General features: G+C 40.1%; 2 pseudogenes across 1 annotated transcript; both read right to left on the bottom strand.

Moving 5' to 3' along the window:
- Window positions 1-1,165: 1,165 nt before the first annotated feature.
- LOC145902189 (ficolin-2-like) lies at window positions 1,166-3,088 on the bottom strand (annotated as a pseudogene). Its single transcript, XR_014402583.1, has 7 exons — window positions 2,938-3,088; window positions 2,564-2,877; window positions 2,241-2,344; window positions 2,050-2,146; window positions 1,891-1,987; window positions 1,685-1,822; window positions 1,166-1,629 (listed from the first exon to the last, which is right to left on the bottom strand). The product of XR_014402583.1 is annotated as a ficolin-2-like (transcript).
- Window positions 3,089-3,922: 834 nt separating this feature from the next.
- The window catches only part of LOC145902168 (SCO-spondin-like), a 196,756-nt pseudogene continuing 178,844 nt past the window's right edge, over window positions 3,923-21,834 (bottom strand).

Here is a 21,834-nt window from a genome sequence, read left to right as displayed (position 1 = left end):
GGGATTTAATTTCATTGAAAAAACACTATTAGTATTTGCTATGTTTATACGTGACAAATGCGGTAAAATTTTTTTAATTCCATTTTGAAATATTTTTCTTGATACATTTATATCCAGTTTTTAATGCTTTTGTTATCTGCTTAAAGATTCGTGTTTCAAAGTCCATCACGAAATCGTGCGAAAGCGGGATTATTGTTGCGTGACATTATAGAAGGCGCTTTGGTCGTGCAAGTGCTGGCAGCCTTATGTGTAGGAATGGAAAACATTGTAAAACGGGTTCCATTAAACAGGGAACAACAAGTGAACAAGTGCAAAAAACGGATTTTATATGTTAATTTGAGCAGCACACAGATGACCACTGTTAATGATAAAACAATTACGGGACAGGGTGTTCTTGTTGTTACAGCATTTATGATCGCTAACGTGATGCATGGACTTTTGAAAACACGACAGAGACAAATCGTCAATTTAGCTTTGTCGTTCTGTCCACTCACAGCAAAAGATAAAAGTAGGTTAATTGAATTTAAGGGCTGGCAAAGACCGCCGAGAAAAACCGACCAAATTAGCTGATTATGCAACACAACACTGTTATTCGGTCATAACACCACTTTTTGTCCGACAGTGGCGTTGCCTATACGAGTTCGCGTCATAAATGATTTATTTAATTCGCCACAATCAACCACTATTGTATTTTTCGCAATATAGTTCGTAACTAGAAATGGTGGAATCATCAAAGTAAAGTCAACATAATGATGAGGTTAAATTTATGTCATGTAATGTCACTGAGCAAAGAAACGCGCACAATCCCCGTCTTATCGAAGTACGGAGAAGTGTCGTCTCTGCTATATCCTTTGATCTTCCGATAATCAACGACAAATAAGCCTTTGGTTTGTGACGTCACAGTGACATATTTCTGTTTGATGTAAAATCCTTGTTCTGGCCTTTGAGGTAACGTAACCTGTGGATTCTCCAATGTTTGAAACTATTCGATATCTGCAATATAAGGAGGCGCCTTTTCCTATCTAAACAATGCATTTTTCGACGCGCCTTGTGTTGCGTCAAATTCGCTACAGCGCAAAAGGTTTTTACAATTTTTGGTCGCCGCTACTTTTTGTGCAGTTTTCTACATTTTTTAGTTGACGAAGAACCGAAAAACATCCTGCTATTATCACAGCTTTAATATTTTATTAAAGCGAAATATGTTCCGTTGGTTTAGCGATTATAAGCATTACAGCGATGGAAGCAAAAATTCGATTTTCGGCATATAGAATATATTGTATAAATACACTCCTTTAGTGCTGTCTTTGTTGACAGTTATTTTTCACATACAAATTCGTCATACTTACAACTATCTACTTGACTTATGATTATATGTAGCGTGCGCAATTCTGTGTTTTTAGCTAATGATGTATAAATGGGCAGAAGAAGAGTAACAAAATTATTCAGTCGCATCTTATTTTCATCTTAGTTTCCTTTAAAGCTTCGTTGTTTCCTTTCCATGTAAGCCATACTATGTTTTGCCATGACACTTCTGATCTTCCCCAGGGAGCGTTAAGAGCAGTGTTGAAGCATCCATTGTGCCACCATCCACCTCGGGGTATTCCCCGAAGCATGGCGCAATTTTCACCACTTAAACACAAAAGTGACGTCACAGGTTATATACAATAGTTGCTGTTTAACTTACTGTTGATCGTTGTCACGATCATTTGTCGTAAATTGCATTCCATTCAGTGGATGAGAGCTCAAACTATCTCCGGCAGTTCCATTGTATCCGGCAAAATGCAAACGATAATTGTCTGATTCGTCTTCAATGACAAACGAACTGCAACATTCCATTGATATAATTCAGTTGTAATTCAAGTTACTGTTCGTTTTTTTCAATACTCAAACCTGTATTGAGCAAATGCAAATGTTCCATCGAAACCTCGTAAGTCAATCCTCAGTCGACATCCCTGCGTGCTTGTGATCCTGTGTATTTCATCCAAACCTTATATAATTTAGCACTTCAATGTTTAAAGTTGTTAAAGGCCTGAACGTTAACAATATTACCCAGCCAGAACTCTCCAGTCAGGTTTCCAAATCCATTTTTGTATTCCTGCCAAGTTCTATTGAAATCAACCGATCCATCGAACCGACGTTGAAACACCTGTTAAATGCTTGTGTGAACCATTGCGTTTTCACATATTCAATTTTTGTTGAAGTATCAAAAAATATATTCAGTGAATCTGCATCATTTTTACCGTCCATCCGTTGTCGCAAAACGCTTCTTTGCAGTTTCGCAATCGCTGGTAACCGTACACCGATGACGTCAGGCAGGTTGCTGGTGTCAGCAAATGCTTAATCTCTGTACACAAACAAATTCCTCTGCACAATACCCTTGGGCAATTTATTTTAAAGAACTGCAACTAGGAGAGTATAGCGAATGGTTAATACCGAGACTTGGAGTTCATTTACAATTTGAAGTAAAAGTCTACAATAGAAGCATTACACTTTCAGACCAAATGTTTTTCTTTACCTCGCAAGGTTATTATACAAATTTTAACTGATTATTTTTGTCGTTTACCTTGCAAGTTTTCGCGAACTTCCTGTTTGAAGTTTTCCAAATCCCCTACTTCACCCTTCTGCCCAACTTCACCCTTCTCACCTCTCACACCCACCCTTCCCCCCGGTCCCGCTTTCCTGGAGAACCCTGATCACCCCGATCACCTTTCTTACCTCCTAAAGTACCCGGTGAGAGAGTGACCTCATCGCCACACACAGGAACGGTGACGTAACTACGTTGCTGTTGTCCACCAACCAAACTCACCCAAAGAAACCCAGTAAGGGTTAAGTACAGGAGAATGTTGAACATGTCACCTTTGAATACTAATGCGATACCTGAACAGTTGGACGTGTTAATGGTGAAATACATGAAAGGTTACTTGTAAACAACTGTACCTGTTTATTGCTTTACTTATTAAACTCTCACGAAATAAATATTTCCCTGTGTAATTAACCTAAAATACAATTTGTTAGCAATACGCCTGGCAGTTGTGCAAGAGTTGAAATTCAACGAAACTGTTGACACTGCATATGTCTGGGACACGGAGATTTATTACTACCGAAATGCAAACAGACATTTGGCATTCCACAAACCTTAAGGCAAATATTACACGACAAGCAAGCAAAAAACAATTTTCTCAAAAAGGTCAGAATCGACTGCAAAATCTGCCAAATCACATCGTTGTCGCTGATTATTGAGGAAATGGTCTCGTTCTGTTGCCGCGAAAACATCCAAATAAAAATTTTGACGCAAACAAAGAAAATGATTTGCAAACTACAAAACACTTAATTCGTTCCAACAAAATTCTAATTCGTTGTTAAATTATTTTATATAACAAGAAAATCGGGAACTTGCGTTAAATAAGACAATAAAAAATACACTTGCATTGCGTTTAGTTGATGTATACGTAAATTCGACTTAAAACGTATGGGTGAGGAAGATGGTTAGGGTCATCAAAATTCAAGATTAACGTTTATCTCGTAACACTAAGGCAATTATTATAGTTCAAATTAGATTTGAAATAAGGCTGGCTGGAAAATGTTACACTCTGCAAACCCACCTGTTGTCCTTCCCACGTGTTTGTGAAACCACAGGCCCAATATTTTTCATTTAAACTATTTTATTTATTCGTTTGGGTAGAAATCAAGAGGTAATGCTTTTCCCATGCATTGGTAAAAAAACAAATCGTTTTGATGGAGACACTTAAAAAAAACGTTAATATGCATAAAAAAATCAGTTCTAAGTTCTGGGTGGTTTAGGCTTCAATTGCAACAAATTAATAAGGTCTTAATTGTTTAAGAAAAAGAAGTGTGGTTTGCGCTGAACAAACATAAAAAAGATTTCAATGAAGGCCAAAACCTGCAATTAAAACAAAAAAACTCACCGGCGACGATAAAAAACAATTGAAAAGGCGAAAAATAAGGAAACTAAAAAACAGAGACACAAAACACAGAAAGTAATGGCGAATATCGGTGTCGCGGATGAGATTTCGTTTTTGATATTTTCCGCTATCGATCTCGTGTGTCTCGATTCTACAATAGAAACGGAAACAAATAGTTATAAATAAAATCCATACCTGAAGGAAATTTCGATTCAAAAATAATTCCACACACAAACCAAGATTTTATTAGAACCCAAAGCGAGAACTCCAACAAATACAATTGATGATTGTAGAAGAATTGTAATTTTGGTTTGTCCACTTAAGATAAGGTATAAAATATGGTTTTAAAAATTCATGTTTACACATCCTATTGTTGGAGTGTTTGTCAAACTATATGCAATGTAATTCTATCTATGTAAAAATTGAAGACTACTGAATTAGCTACCAGAAATTAAAACAATCTCCAGTGGCCCGGCTGACACCATCTTGTCGGGATCAAACTTCAACCGGGAGATGTCAGTAGAGAGATTTAGAGCTGCCGTTCCATCTTCTGACGGTGGAACTTAGCTTCAACTGCCGTGTATGGTTTCCCACTTTGTTCCACAGTCTCGCGCATCAGCCGAGAACCATTGTTTGTGCCCAACTGTAACGACCGGTATACACAAAATAGATCAAAGGTAATACTGAAGAATATACAAAAACTAAGCTTGGAAAAATGATAATAAAAAGAATAATATTTTTTTATACCTGGTTGCTATTGAAATATTAATTGAATCGTTTAGCTCAACCGCTCATTACTTATAGCTAAATAAATTCCGATGAATTCCAAATTAGTCGGAAATGCCAGAAAATCTATCATTGATCGTCCGTGGTTCACTTACCTGCCGACTTTGTACAATTGCTGCCGCTTCCTCTCGCAGTACAGCGACGTGTTGATTCGGATGAGCGCTGGAGTGGGACGTCACGAGACTCCTCTTTCCTCGTCTTGATGAACATTGTGGTGAGCACGCGTCTTTATCCCCGTTACACACACTAACCTGGAAAATAAAAAGTCTATTAAAGCACTCAAGCCGATTTCCTTTTGGCTTTTAATGCTTTTTTATATTTTCAACTCCAAAAATTTGTTTAACGCCCTGCCATTGAAACGAATCCAGTTTTCAACAAACCAATAGTTAATATTCTTATTTCGTCTCGGGACATCATTAAATCAAGGTCTTTCTCCCAACCCCAGTCGCCCCTCATTTTTATTTTGCCTCCAACCCCTGTTCTCCCACATTTTCATCGACCGCCCCTGCCATCAAGATCTTGTAGTTTTTCGATCGTTTATGTTCAATCTCTAGGAATTTTATGTGGAAAACAACCGCGATTTTGATTTTAAATGTTTTTAAAAATGGTTAGAGTTACCACATGACCAAATCTGTTTCTGAAATAAGACTTCAGTATTCTGTTCCAAAGAGCTTATTTCATACAAGGGTCACATCACATATTATCCAAATTTGTTTTACCGTGCAGTGAATATACACATCTTCCGCCATCAAATCACGTCCTGTCCAACCAAATATTCTCACCGAAAATCGACCAGATCTCGATTCACCGTTCGAAATTACGGTGACGAATGGACTCGATGGACACCTTAAAGTGATAATGTTATGCACTATTTCTTGAACATGAAATTTTTTACACGACTAAAATTCTGCTTTTTCTTTACATGTGACTTTAGTCTGGGCAAATGATAAAAGTAAATACAGGTTATAAAAAGTATTCTTTTTAAACAAAAAAAAAACAGTGTAATTGTTTCAGAAATTCTTACTTTTCTTTGAACAAATATGCCAGCGGTGTTCGTGTACTCTGCGATGACGTCACGAAGCAGTTATCCATGACGAGAACAGCGTCTTCGGATGGTAGTAGGTCACGTGAACGAAGGTCGACCGAGACATAAACAACATCTCCCTCTGCGAGTGTTACAAGAGATGAGCCGCTAGTGGGCAGCAGAGGGCGTTGGTAGGTGGAGTCCCGAAACAGGGAAATGTCGACATCGAAAATGCCACTCGCTGTGATCAGTTCAATTTCACTGCAGAGGGCAGGGTGAGGTTAGTTTCGGTCTGCATTGGTGAACTTTATTGAATACGAATGATCTTGTTTCAATATTTCAGATTAGAGTTAATTTTTAGTTTAATGCTTTTCAATTGAATGGGAATTTAGATTACAAACCAGCACAATTGCTAAATTCATATGTGTGTCATAATTCTCCGATAAATATTTATATGCAGCTAATGAACATGATAACATTTCTAAGGGACCTTGTGCTCTGTTTAATTTTGCAGTTGTGATTGCCATCTATTTTAAAATTGTGTAGATAAAACCAAAGGCTTTCGGCATAGTGTTTTATTGTGTACGATGTTTGTGTTGTTCACCGCAAGGTGTCGCCCTGGCCAAAACACTACAAAAGTGATCATCTACCATGAAATGAAACTTTTTATGTCTGGAAGGTGCTACGGGTTTAGCGGTACATACATATTATTGGTGCAGCTCCTAAACAGATTTGTAAATGTCAGTGCGTATAAGAAACCCTTGGAAATTTCGATCCAAGGTCAGTGCGTATAAGAAACCCACAAGGTCAGTGCGTATAAGAAACCCTTGGAAATTTCGATCCACCTTAAACCCACCGTTTATAAGCTTCTATAGAAAGAGGTCCATCCGCAGCAGCTGCCGACGAAGCGGTGACGTCACGTTGGTAAACGCAGGTAAAGTCGATTAAAACCACAGTTGAACGAATTCGTTTGTCGCTTGCTTGCCAAATCACTCTGTTGCTTATCCTGTATTCATTAGGTGTTACCTGTGGATGGGTTTACTTATTACTTCTGTAGCATGACTAAAATATGTCTAATTATGAATGTGTTTGTAAACGTTTAACAGGTAATTTGTACATCTCAGTTTCTTCTTGTGACGAAGTGTTTTGTTAAAACCACTTTATTGGCAAGAGCTTTCGCAACCCACTCCTCGCATTATCAGGTGCAACACAAAATGACCTACGGTTATCAACTCTTCCTGGCTTTCTTCTTACTTGTTTTGTTCAATGTTACCGCATATTATTTGCTTACCCTCATTTGTCGCACCTGATAAAGCGAGTAGAAACCCCAAATACTCGTGTTGTTATAAATGTTTTAAGAAGTCAGTGGTCACAATCAATGCACTAGATACTATAGCAGTCACGAAACCAGAGTGTTACATGACGTAGTCGACTGCAGAATTTGTGCATTTTTACTGCAGAATTTGTGCATAGTTTCAGATATGTTGTTAAGACATTAAGATGGCCACGATATTGAAAACATCATACCAACACAAGCAAAGAGCACGATAACAACTGAAACGGACAATATCAAACTTTACCTCCATTCTAGAACCACAAGAAGCGTCGATCGGCGATGGAACAATCACCATGTACCAGTCAGTCGAGTTAAAATGCTCCCCGAACGACATGCAATCCGATGAATCACGGGATGCGAGACTGACGTAGTTATGGTCAGTGGTCAGAAGGCCCTCGTCTGACACCACGCGGCGATCGAACGCAACGATGATGCTTTCGGAGTCGCAAATTAAGTCAGGCCCGGCTGAAAATGAAACTCTTTATCTATGGTGCACAAATGTTACGGGAGGTCTTCGGGAATACAATTGAACAAAACTGGAACTGTGCTTGACTTGTTTAGAACTCCTTTAACAGTAATAAAGTTGGAAATACCGAAAAGTCTTGAGTTTCAATGCACCGCTTTCTGAGCAAAACAACGTACAAATGTATATTTGTTTGGAAACAGATAAAAAGGCAATACAAATTCACCCACCAAGTCATTGCATTTTGCCAGTTTTGAAGTTGTAAACATACGGGAGCAAATCAGACTTACGATATTCGCAGTGTTTTCCCATCCATCCCGGTCTGCACACACAGTGGTAGAGTCTCGTGAGATAGAAATTCCGCCTGCATTCACCCCCGTTACGACACGGACTTGGATTGCATTCGTCAATGCAATCGCTGACGTCACATGGCACTGTTTCGTCACCGTTGCCCGTGCACGTATCCGGGAAGTCCCCGAGACAGTTTCGCGTTCGCGTCCAAGTGCCAAACCCTATTACATTTTCTTTCATTCAAATGCGAAATTTTTGCGTTTACAACTGACCTAGATACGAACTTTTACGCTTACACACTTTCATTTCTATTTAAGTAGTGGTTCATGCAAACTTTAACCAAATAGATTTTATCGCACTCTTACTTTGTTTCACACTGTATTGCAACTAGTAGGTTGGATAATACAGAACTTTTGATTATCAGAAATTATCTTGCAAACTCGATCCACGTACCACACGTAGCGCTGCAAGCTGCCCAATGAGACCACTGACTCCAAGTTCCGCACCGCCCTCTAGTGCACTTCTCGCTGTCGGAAGCAGACCCAGACGTGAAACACGTGTTGGGGAAGTCCCCAAAGCAATCCCTCTGTCTGGATCGTATTCCTTCGTCACAGCTGGCTGAGCACGCCGACCACGCCCCCCAGTCCAACCAATAGGAGCAAAGACCGAGTGTGCAATTCCTGCCTTCGGTTCCCTCAAAGACGTCAACGATGGTCCGACGAATCTACAAGTTGCGTCAACAAACTTACATGGAATGCCACAGGTAGTTGAAGAAAACGTTGGACATTGAATGTTATCGATAAGTTTTTAAGTGTTTGTGAGCGGTTTCTTCATGTACGCCATTGTAGGTAGTGCGAAATGCCAGAATACAGTTGGCCATAAAGATAACAGACGATTAAAGATGACAAAAACTTTCCTTTGACCATTAATATCTAAATCATATAAATATAACCGGGATGAACACCGAACTTACCACAATATTTCTGTCTTCTCCAGGGTTCGCATCTTCAGCCCCGATGTCACAAACTTCTACATTGCCGGCTCCACACATTCGTGTTCTGTAAGCCGTTCCCTGGCCACAAGTCTCAGAACATTGGCCCCACTTGGTCCACAGGGACCACCTGGGGCACGGAGTGACGTCCGCGCAAGCCCCCTCCTCTTCGTAACCGATGTCGTCACAAAGATCTGGGAAATCCCCCAAGCATTCCCTACGCCTTGTCCTGGTTCCGTCACCACCACACGTCACTGAACATCCGCCCCATGGACCCCACGGACCCCAGCTCGGGCATTCCCCTAGATTGCAGGTAATGTTGACTGCGGCGGGCTCGCCGCCTGGGCAAGGGAAATCCCCAACACAACCACGGGTTCTCGTTTGGATTCCAGGGCCGCACGTGACGCTGCATTGGCTCCACGAGACCCAGTCGTCCCACTGAGCGCACTGACCCAGCGAACAAACCTTAATACAAAAAATTAATGAAAACCTCAGCACGGTTATGGAAATCTGACAAAAGAGTTGTGTTATTGCTCGCTTAACCATCCTGGTCACATTTAAGTGTGCTAAATTTAGGTGTATTAAAGTGTTGCTTTTTTACCACAACGGGATTCGATCCCAGGATATCGAATCCCGATCAGGTTTTCTTCTTGGCATATTGGTCGGGCGCTTAAACAATGTTGCCAATTGCATAAAAATAACGTACTTCTTGCTCAGCAGCGTCTCCTGGTGGGCAAAACTCAATCGCGAAATCTCCAAGGCAATCACGTAATCTTCTTCGCGTTCCGTCGTTGCAAGTTCTCGAACAACTTCCCCAGCCGCCCCATGGTCCCCAGAAAGGACATTCACCCAAGGTACAGGACCACGTTTGGGTCGTATCGCCAATCAGGGGGCACGGCGCGTCATCGGGGTAATCCCCCAGGCAGTCGCGCGACCTGAAGCGTTGTGATTTTCCGCACGAGGCGCCACATGCCGACCAAAGGCTCCACAGCGACCAGTAGGGACAGACGCCGAGGTTGCATGGCTGATTTCGATTGCACCCAGTCCATTTTCGTCTTGGCATGGGAAGTCACCGCTACAACTCCTGCTGCGCTCCTGTTAGGTAGAGGGTAAAAAAATCACCACATGAGGTAAAACCCCCAACCACGAGTTTCAATACTGTCATGTCAACGTAAACGATAACAAAGTATGTTTATTTCGGGCATATTTATGTACGATGCAGTGTTTTCATGGTGCTTGCAAAGTGTAAACGATATAGCTTTGGTTGCATAAACTAGCTGATGTGGTCGCTAGTTTGTAATTTTCAGTTCAATAAAAACGTACCGAAATGGGATCAACGAAACATTTTGCACAAACATATGGATTGCTTTTGTATTAGATTACCTGAAAGCCGTCACCACATGTCGTAGAACATTCACTCCACGTATTCCAGTCCGTCCACTTTGCACACGCACCGAGTGAACAGGCATTGCGTGCTCATAAACACAACATTTATTTGCGTAACAATGGGTGGATTTGTTACGTCACACAGTCATTGTGTGAACCAAACACTCAATGCAGTTATTTCAGTGGTGATAAAATGTTGTGGATGTAAGATGCGTTATTTTTGTCCTGTAATGTTTATATTTTCTGATAATTTAGGCGTTTTATATTCTGTGCAACAATAAAGTGGGTTTAAGTGATTTTATTAAAACTGGAAACCAGACATCTGCTTTTTTAATAAACTTGTTCCTGTTTTGTTTTAGATTTTATTCTGGATATTAGAGAAGTCAAAAAATGCCACCAAGAAAAAATCGCCGGGTTTTGTCCTCAAGTGTTGAGTTTTTCCGGAACCCGACTGCACTCAATCGTTCAGGTTGTGACGGAATTTTTACCAAAAGTTACAAGAAACGATTTGGGGCTGTGGCTGGGGGGTTGCGACCTGAACTCCGAAGATTTAACGATTATTTGTGAAGCAATAAAAAGAAGGAAACGAAAGGTTTGTTTGTGTTTTTATTTATTTTGCAAACAAGATTCTGTTTTAAATCCCTGACATTTTTTTGCAAAAGTTATTTATTTGAAGAAAAAAACATGGAATCGTTTTAGTTTTGGGATAAAATGTTGCTTCTTCCTGGTTCAAAAAGTGTAAAAATATTTCCAACAAACAGTGTTTATGTTTTAAATAGTTGAGATATCTCGGCCTGAAACTGAACGAGTTTCGCGGAAAAGACGACGGAAAAAACATATGTGAGATTTTACCGAAGGTTCGAGTGAGGCTGGATCTGCGTTGGTGCGAAATGGATCCAGAGTCGATTAAGATGGTGAAGGCAGCACTTGCTAATATGGAAAACCCTGTGAGGATTTAATTTAGATTTGCATGGAAACAGTTATTTGTGAAATTTCATGAAATTAAAACTTTTTGTGATTTTTTTCTGCCGGAAGTTGATGGTTTGGATGAAAGTTATCAGTGAACCTCCCTCTCATCCGATCCAGATTCCAGTGATTGGGATTGGAGCAGAATCTCAACACGAAAACTATTTCCTGTTCCCGAATTATTTGTGTTTTGTTTTCGTGATTTCGGAAATAAATGATTTTTAACAAAAAACAAAAACACCGACATTTTTTCCCATGCGTCACTAAGCAACACAAAAACTTAAACCGTGCCACTAGAGGTAGTATAACAAAAATAGAAATAATAATCGCATTAGGAAATAAGACATAATTTTGTGGCAGATTTCTAACAAAATCATATTTGCACATTGGTTTTTGCAGTTTAAATATAGAAATTTTACACCGTTGATTTGGAGGTTTGATAATTTATACATATTCATTTTAAAATTGTTTAGAATTTGAACAACGAGCAGTAGGTGATATTCATTTATGCAAAGGCATTTGGTCGGAAATTGTCGACCTGGAAACATGCATTATTTTACGTAATGTCCGACTGCTTCATTTCTTCGTTCCCAGTTGCCTCCATACTTATTATTCCTGAAGTTCTGCAGAATGAAATTTTGCGCAGTATACATGTTGGACATCAGGGGATGGAAAAGTGTAGACCGAGACCCCAAGATTCCGTCTGGTGGCCAGGTATTACCAACGACATCAATTTGTTTCCTGCTGCATTATGTGTCAGAGGAATAGAAATATGCCAGCAGAACCAATGATTCCTTTTCTTCTGCCCAGTAGACCATGGGAAAAAGTAGGAACTGATTTGTTGTATTTCCAAGGTGAAATGTAACTATTGGTCGTAGATTACTTCTCGAGGTTCATTGAGATGTTCCTACTCGCTCATGGCACGAGCTCATCGGACATTATCAGTCACTTGAAGTCTATTTTTCCCGCCATGGGATTCCAGACATAGTGATGTCGGATAACGGCCCGCAATATAATTCCTATATTTTTCAGTGTTTCGCCAACGAAAATGGCTTCATTCACCAGACCAGCAGCACACGGTATCCAAAAAGCAATGGAGAAGCGGAGAGGGCTGTAAAAACGGTAAAATAATGCACTAAGCAAAGCCGTATGAAGATTCCTATTTGGCGTTACTTTCTTACCGTGCTACAAAGTTGGCTTCCGGATACAGCCAGCAGCAGAGTCGTTGATGGGAAGACGGTTGAAGACGACAATTCCGTGTTGGACGTCGTCCCTTGTCCGTAACTGGTCTTATTTATCGAGTTTCAGAGCTAAAGATCTCGAAATCAAGAAAAATCAAAAGCAAAATTCCGACAAGCGACATCGGGTACGGCCTTACCTGAACTTTCCTCGGAAACGTACGCTTGGATCGGTGAAGAGGAAGGCATTGTACGTTCTCAAACCTCACTTCCACGCTCGTACATCGTCGATACCCCAAACCGGTCATTGCGACGTAACCATCGACACACACGGGCGATTCCAGAACAAGGTGAACTGCGTACTCGCTCCGGTCGGTTGGTAAAACCACCCGTTCGTCAGGACTTGTAATTCCGATTTTGCATTTTCAGTAAAGGGAGATGTAGTATGTTTAGCATGATTGCTTGTACAACGTGGTAGTGTTACGTGACCCCCTCCTATACAAGTGATCCTCTGTGCCGTCAAGGGCATTCTATTATAGCCTACGTTAGTGTGCACCACTGTTCCGTTTCCTTTATGTTGTGTAAACCATACAATAATATTAATAGATAAGTGCATTAGCTTGAAGCTATATTTGACAAACAATGCATGACTCATCAGGAGATAATACTGTGAGGATGAAGCATCCATGATTGTCCCTCAGATATCCTACTATGAGACTATACAGTTATGTTTGTATTAACGTACTAGGTTAAACAGTTCTATGAGTATCTGCTAGTTTATTTTAGGTTGCGTTAGTTTTGGTCACTGAAGAATACTATAATGAAGTGTGTTTGGCCTGTGCTTATACTCTTTGGTATTTTGGAATGCACCAGAGCCCAAGGTAATTTTTTCTGTTACATGGATGTTATTGTTTTAAATAAAGTTCTTGGAGATTTGTATATATTTAAATCATGTGTATGATTACCAGGGTACGCAAATACTAGCCCTAATATAAATATTTGCAAAGGGTATCGTATCAAAGCAGAATTTCCTCTAATGTAATCCACTAATTACATTTAACACAGATACATGCGAATGGTGCTTCAGAGAGGTGTGCGAAGGACCAAGCGCGCCCAGTCCTTACGAAACATGCTGGGGTTGCATCAGATCGGCATGCGGTATATTGTTTAACAATAGGGCAGGATATACAGGCCTACGTAATGCAGTGTTTCCCATCAATATTGTAATCACGTACCATTGCACATCTTCTACTACCATAACAATGTCTACAATACGGAGGCTCTGTATTTTCGCCGCTGGTAGCCTTATAATGTCCTCTTTTGGAACAGGTTCGCCTATTTTGGCAATACGTTGCTGTCGGACGAGCTGGTGCCAAAGAATATAGAGCTACATATTACCTTGCTGTTGATGTAACCAATTTACGTCAACCGCAAGGTAACATGTAGCTACAACAAACCTGGAATGCTGTTGTCGTAATGTGTATGATCGGCATGTTGTGCTCACCTAATTATCAACCACATTGTTATAGAACAACAACAATAAGAAATGTAAACTTGCATTTCACTTTAGACAAGTAATGTATTTTCAAGAGTTTCATTTGAATGTATCAGAGACTGAGTTTGCGTTGCGAAACTTATGGCGCTAAATTACCAATATGCCATTGTAAGTAAAAACAATACAATGCGCAGTATATACGTATGTGTGGCAATTAACAGCAATTATACGGTAGTCCTTTATTTAAGAGCGTCATTTTAATGTATCAGAGACGGAGTTTTCTTTACGAAACGTGGCGTCGAGAGGAGTCGAATGCATAAAAACGAGTTGGATGAACGAAAGCTTGTGTTCCTCGTCTTGTCCTAATTTCACTGCTCAACACGAACAACGATTAACGGACTTCAAATCCTGCTTGAGTCCCTGTGTTGGTAAGTACACAGCATTTGGTAAATAGTCACAAGTGTGCGATGTACAAAAACCTCCACAGTTTCCCGTTGGACGTGTTCGGTGTCAAGTTACGTGCATTATTTTGCGCAGTCGCTCTTCAAACTTTCTTGAACGTGTTTGCTAAATTATAATTTGCATTAACGTCAACACTTTTCTTGAAATGATGCTTTTCTAAGCTCACGTTAAACGCGAAATTTGCAAAAAAAAACGATGTTTGAAACATAGCTTTCCACAAACGTGGTAATAAGAAAGGGTGGGAATCGTTGTAACTATAGGGCGATAAAGGGAAGTGATTCTCGGAATAGTTTAACAGGAATTTTATAAGATAGACTACGCTGTGGAGAATGGGGTCGCTCAATGCCGTCCGGAGATTCCGTACGACTTTGCCGACCCGCCACAGCAATGCGTAGCTGATGAGGCTACCGACGAATGCGGAAGCTGCTATCGACACGATATGTGCTTTACTGCTGATGAACTGCAGCCGAGCTGCCGTGCACATTTAAACGCTACATGTCCACAAGGTTGGCAACCAGTTTAGCCACCGCTGTTTTGTATTCCGGGCGTTTATTGCACACGGGCCGAGGAAGAACATCACCACGTAACCTTAGGAGAATAGAATTTGTGGCTTTATAATTTCGAGAACTTGAGATGATCTTCTATTATTTACTGAACAACTGAAATATTAGTTTTCTGTTACTGTCTTGTTCAGATTTAACAAACCTCGGGAATTTCGGATTTGCGTAATGCGGACAAAAACTGTATACCATTGCCGCTATTGTAATAAAAGATCATAATGAATGAGTGCGCCAACGCAGTGAACGACAGTCAAATGCCTTTGTCTGTAAGCAAACCGAATGCAAATGCTAAACGACTTTAATTTTAATAATGTGAAAAACGTCGCACACCTCACTTCATTAAGGTTTTTAATTTCACTACAGCGAAATGATTTCACTAAATTCTCTTTGTAAAACGGCTATCTCAACTGTTTCTGCAACTAACCTCGTAACGGTTACAAGAGTGTAAGGTTTATGTGCGTGTAATTATCCTTGTGAGAAATTTCACAAGAATGAAAGGTGCGTTTACATCCCCGTTACGAGGTTATCTGTAAAAACAGTTAAAGTCGTATAGCATTTGCATTCGGTTTGCCTACTGGTAAAAGGCATTCGACTGTCTTTTAGTGCGTTGGCGCACTCATTCATTATGCGCTAATTTCCTGTTAAAGTATTTGTAAAATGAGAGAAAGGCACATTGCTTGTAGGATTTGCTGTCAGTCAAGCACATCGGTAATATTGAAGCGACTGCCGCTCTTTGAATTCACATAACATTCTGACAAAATCACATTCTAGGAGCACAATTTTCAATGATGAGTTGTATTCATTTCCCAGGTTTCAATTCAACATGTGTGATCCAGGCCTGGCAAGATGGTGGTTCAACATGCCCACCTATAAACCCTACCATTATGACCCGTCTGATCGAATGTGGAATCTGTCTTGGCGAATGTGCCGGTACAAAACCTGACTGCGTTCTTATATTTCACAACATTTTACCCGACTGATAGACAACCTATAACATAACAATATTTGCTGCTCGTTTTCAGGCATGTCAGCTTGTTTGAAAACTGGCAAAGATCAACGACCTCATTTTCCCGGTGACGTTCCGTGTGCTCTTTGTCGTGCCTTGTGCGCAGGTCAGTAAATGAACACCAGCACCTATCTCACGGCTTTCCATCGCCACTAACTATCAGTATTACTGCACGTAAAGTGCAGTTTGAGCAATTCCAGTCCACTGGAGGTGCAAACCCTGTACTGTTTGCTGTTATTGACAAATAAATAAATTTGCAGTTATGACAAATGTAGTACATAAACCACATACAACTTAATTGTATGAATGTGTTGCAGGTACCGCACATTCGACAGCTTGCGTCACACAAAATTGTGATTGTGCCCGGTGTGATGAATGTGTAGCAAATTGCAAGTCACAGCACGGTATGGAAACGTACTTAAAATTGTTACTTGTTAAACTTAGGCTATAGTTTGTTTTGCTCGTAAATATATTCAACTTGAAACAAAACTTATTGCTTTGTTTAAGGGACGAAGTTTTTTAGTCTTTTGGATCCATGCATTTGCTTAGAACGAGCCACTCCTTTACCGACAACAATTTCACCCAGAATCTTGGGTAACTTATAATGTTTTGAATTTCCAGTTTCCAGTTGTACTAATTTTATTTAGTGTACATTAAATTCTGTTTTAACAACTTCCCGACCAAAGCAATATTTTTGTTGTACCAATTTTTGAGTGAGGTTCAGACATGGCCACTGTTTCGACCTATTTGTTCCATTAATGCCAACTTAGAGACAAACCGCCGTTAATAAATCTTGTTGGAACGCACTGCGGCCAAGCAACTGCATAAAAAAATAAAGTCACATTATGTCTTATTTTGGAAATAATGCAGGTGGCGAAGAAACGTGCAAAGGAGATTATCCGTTTACGGCTTACCTGTACCACTTGCCTGATGTGCAAAATATTTTTCGTGGGGGATCTCTAATTTTTGACGAATGGGTGATCACGAGTGCCTCAGGGTAATTTTATTGCTACTCTCTTCTATTTAAACTACATTTATCACCAATCTATCTTGTTTGTATTTACTGACTTTCCATAAAACAAAATTTCACGAGATAGCATACGAAGAGAGACGACAGGAGTTGTTTTGGGAGATTGGAATCGATCGAGTGTTTCCGGAACAGAACAGTTCTTCACCATATCCGAATTGATAATTCATCCGAACTATGATAATTCAGCTAACAACTTCAACCTTGCACAGTGAGTATAATTTTTAAAGCGGAAGATACTAAAGTTAAAACAGAATGCCCTGTAAGTCTCCCAGTTATAACGTGCGGCAGGAAATATTAAAGCGCCTCTTTATAGAATTCAAAAAATTACTGCTGTGCATTTGTGTTTTTTGGCCCGAAAAGTCTTTTGCCGAAGAACTTGCACAAATTGAGAGTTCACTGGTTTCACAATTTTAGTTTCAGTAAACTTCCGTTGGTATATCTTGATCTTACTTTTTTTTCGTCCGTTAGTCTTCTCGGTAAAAATCCCTAACCTGAAGAAAACAAATTCAATAAATGCTTTTTTATTCGGGCTACTCAACATACGAAAAACCCGAGGTTTCCAAAAACGACGTCGCGTGTTGTTTAAAATTGTAAAAGCGCAAAGCATTTTTTAGCGTTTAATGCGGGGTATTACTTGTAGTTATGACTTTTTAACTATGCACGACATTCCTAAATTTTATTTTGGGGTAATTAGAACCCGTGTAACATCGAATACCGGTACAGGGGTAACATTGGATGTGACGGGGGCTAGCTCAGACAGCAAGTTTCAACCGACATTTTATTGTTCGTTTCACAAATAACCGATATCAAAGACGGCGAAATTTCAGCAATACCTATTTAGTTTGTCCATTTGTGACGCTTCGGCCAAGCACGAACAAAATATAAGTAGTAAGGTAAATATACCGCATGCAACCAAAATAAACTAAAACCCCGATCGCGTGAGTGGTAAGGGACAAACCACATCGGCCAAAACATGCTGCATCGAGTGGATCAATGGTACCTTTGATTTTATGCAGTTTTTTCTAACATTGACATTAGATATATGCCCGGCAAATCTGCTCTACGTCTTAGATCCTCCTGTGCTAGTTGTACCTTTCGGCGACTTCCGAGTGTTCACAATCTCTAGATGCCAACCATAACCCATTGTCCTTAACTTGGAGAGAGAACTATTTTGAGTACAATATCAACCGACAAATCAGTTTCCACGTACAAAACCTTTCCTTAGTCTGTGGAAGAGCAATCACCAATGTTGAGTTAAAGGGGCGTTATACTGTATTATGCCACAACCTGCACCACGACCGCTTCTGTCGTTTGTATCTTGTATGGGCAGTTGGGATTTACACCTCTCACTCGTTTCAAGGCGCTCAGAATAAATGGTGCGACCGCTCTTGCACAACATGTGATGAATATGGAGAGTTTTTAGACAGATTTACGCCTTACGTTGAACTTGCTTCTTATTTTGATTATAATAAGTGCATCTGTGTGTACAGGATTGGGTGACGTCAGATGACTTTGCCTGCAAACAGCAATGATTATAAGCTAATCTGTCTAAAACTCTCCATATTCATCACATGTTGTGCAAGAGCGGTCGCACCATTTATTCTGAGCGCCTTGAAACGAGTGAGTTCAAAAGCTCGCGAACAGCGGTTTTGAAGGGCGAAAAATACATGTAAAAAAGCACACTGCACGCTTTGGCGCACATTGATTATGGCACGTTCCAAATTGTTGTCACAGGACAATCGCACGCCTGGTAACGTTTTGGTGGGCGTACGTGACGTAGAGTTCTTGTGGCGGATGGGAAGCACTATCTGAACTGGCATGGTGCTGGTATCAGCCAATCGATGGATATGTTGTTCGCGACAGCCAATATTAAGCTTAAAGTGCATATGACACGGCCATGGCAACTTTGCATAAAACTTAAGGTACATCTACAACAAACATAAAGTTTTTTGGTTCTACGTCAACTAAAAAATGTAGAAAACTGCACAAAAAGTAGCGGCGACCAAAAATCGTAAACCTTTTGCGTTGTGGCGAAAATGGCATCACGTCATGTGATGTCACTGAGCAAAGGCGCTCGCATCGACAAAATGCATTGTTTTGATAGAAGAAGGCACCTTATATTGCAAATATCGAATAGTTTCAAACTTCGGAGAATCCACAGATTACGTTACCTCGAATGTCAGGTACAAGGTTTTACATCACACAAAAATATGTCACTGTGACGTCACAAACCAAAGTATTATTTGTCTGTAATTACCGGGAGACCAAAGGGTATAGCAGCAACGACATTATACTCTGTATTTCGATAAGACGGGGATGGTGCGTTTCTTTGCTCAGTGACATTACATGACGTCATTTTGGGTGTGATGTCATAACTTTAACCTCACCTTTGTGTTGACATAATTTGACGATTCCAACATTTCTAGTTACGAACTATATATCGAAAAATATATCAGTGGTTTATTGTGGCGAATTAAATAAATCGTTTATGACGCGAACTCGTAGGCAACGCTACTGTCGGACAAAAAATGGTACTATGACAGAATAACAGTGTTGTGTTGCATAATCAGCTAATTTGGTAGGTTTTTCTCGGCGGTCTTTGCCAGCCTCAAAATTAAATTAACCTACTTCTATCTTTTGCTGTGAGTGGACAAAATAACAATGCCAAATTGACGGTTTGTCACTGTCTTGTTTTCAAAAGTTCATATATCACGTTAGCGATCATAAATGCTGTAACAACAAAATCACCCTGTCCCAGTAACTGTTTTATCATTACGCAAATAAATAAGGCATAATAGGTCGAAACAGCGGCCATCTGTTAGCAGCTCAAATAAACATCAAAATCCGTTTAATGCACTTGTTTACTAGTTGCCCCCTGTTTAATGCAATACTATACTAAACCAGTTTTACAATGTTTTACACTCGCACGACCAAAGCGCCTTCTGTGACGTAACGCAACAATAATCTCGCTTTCGCACGATTTCGTTCGAAGCGGCAAAAGTGCGATTTTGATCAGCTGTATCTCAGAAACCTGTCGCCGTACTAAGCTACTTTTTTCGCAAGAAATGTTTAAAGGTATGAACATCTTTTGTTTAATTATTAACGTGTTTGGTTTTTCCGTGTCAGATGCACTTTAAACGTTTAGGCCGTTGAACTGCCACACCTTCCACGGCCCGTCGTAAGAATCCGTCAAAGGAGGTTGTTTCCCGGAAAATAGGTACATAGTAAGGTCTCCGATTATTATGCTTTTTGGAATCCTTTTGCGGACCTTGTTGGGTCTCGATATGGGCGTCGGAAGTAGTTGTTTAGGAAATGTTCTTAATACAGGCAAAAGCGTTTTGGGCTCGTCGTTAAGTGGGGAAATGAACTGCCCAGGCATCACATATGTTGTGCCTATCACAGTCAAAGAAATCTGCAAATGTTCTTTGAAGGTAGTGCGTATTTTGAACAGTGCTCAACGTAGCTAATCCAACCAGTTGGAGGTGATAAGCCGAATATGTGAATTTTAAAAAGTTAATTGGCGGTAGCCATTAATTACGAAGTGCGGTCCACGATCTGAAGACATTTAGGCTAGAATGATGCACAAAAGCCCTGGCACAGTTGATTGCTTTGGATCTTGACATTGTGGTGATGTCCAACTTTGTCAATGTGGACGTGACTGGAACCGTTCGAAGGACGTGGCGCTTGGGTGTGGTGTTTTACTTTGGCTTGCTGACATAAAAACACCACGTCCATGTTGCTGGGACGACCGTGCGTGGATTAGTCAGTCAGTCAGTTTATTTCCGCGAATTAAAATAAAATAAAGTAATGTGCATATTTTGTGTATAGCGGGTGATGCTGACTATAGGACACAAAAATCCACAAAAATTATTTAACCGCGGCTTAATTTCGAAGGACCCCAAAATAGATGTTTAGACTAGCGAAACACCACTTCATTCAACTCTTCTCGTGTTCAACAGAATTGTGAACTAATTTAGTTTTAATTGAAGGTATAATTTAGTTTTTTGTGAACAAAGCTGGAGTTGCTGATTTGGTTTTAATTTTTTTAATCCTTGTATTTTAGTTGCAATACCAGGTTGTACAATTCGTAATGGAAAATAGCGTGGCTTTGATGCTGTTTTATGCATAGCGAGACGGAAAACTATCGCCTTTATTGTCATCCTTGGCTATCAACAGTAACTACGCCATCAACAATTTTGAAACATCAATTACACAAAGTTAAAAACCTAGTAGTGCATTATATCGTCCTATTACAAGGAAATATCATTCTACCGCCAAAGCCCCTAGAATGCTGAGATCATTATATTAACTGGTATTGGTATCGAGACTTTGCCGTCAACCTTAATCATTGCTTTGCTACCGTCCCCGCATTGAATTTTTTTTTTAATTAAAAAGGTTGGGACAGTAAGCAGGACCAGTTTATGACAAAAGTCCGTTGTACATCACTTTGATTTGAATGTTGCTTAAGCACGCGTGATCTGCTATTGGGCTTTCTGCAAACCGACGATTCGATACTGGAGTGTTGTTTTCAAACTGAGTAACAAACTTCCAAAGACTCATCTTACCCGACCTGAATAATCTCAAAACTAAATCGGGTTGAAGGGAGGATTTGCATCGGCTCACAAATTCGTATTTTTGGTTCTATGCTTATTGTTTGCCCTGGTGGTGTATTTTCTAAATCATTTTATCCGCTTTGCGATGCTGTGGAGCCATCCTTAGGATAACGGCTGCTGCGCTGTCTTTCTTTGCCTCGTGGGGAAACAGTCAATGATCAACGTCATACGTGCAGAAGGCATTGATATCATTTTGTTACGATACAGAAACTGACAATTCAGGCTGGTGAGAATACATTGGCTCGGGTTACCGAGGAAACGTTATCTAAACGGTTTTTAGCAGTTTAAGCTTTGTATGGAAATTAGGTAATGGACAAACTCTGA

Source organism: Ascidia mentula, chromosome 5 (assembly GCF_947561715.1).
Source record: "Ascidia mentula chromosome 5, kaAscMent1.1, whole genome shotgun sequence".
Classification (NCBI taxonomy): domain Eukaryota; kingdom Metazoa; phylum Chordata; class Ascidiacea; order Phlebobranchia; family Ascidiidae; genus Ascidia; species Ascidia mentula.
The sequence above is the reverse complement of the archived record's forward strand: the minus strand, read 5'-3'. Positions and strand labels throughout refer to the sequence as shown.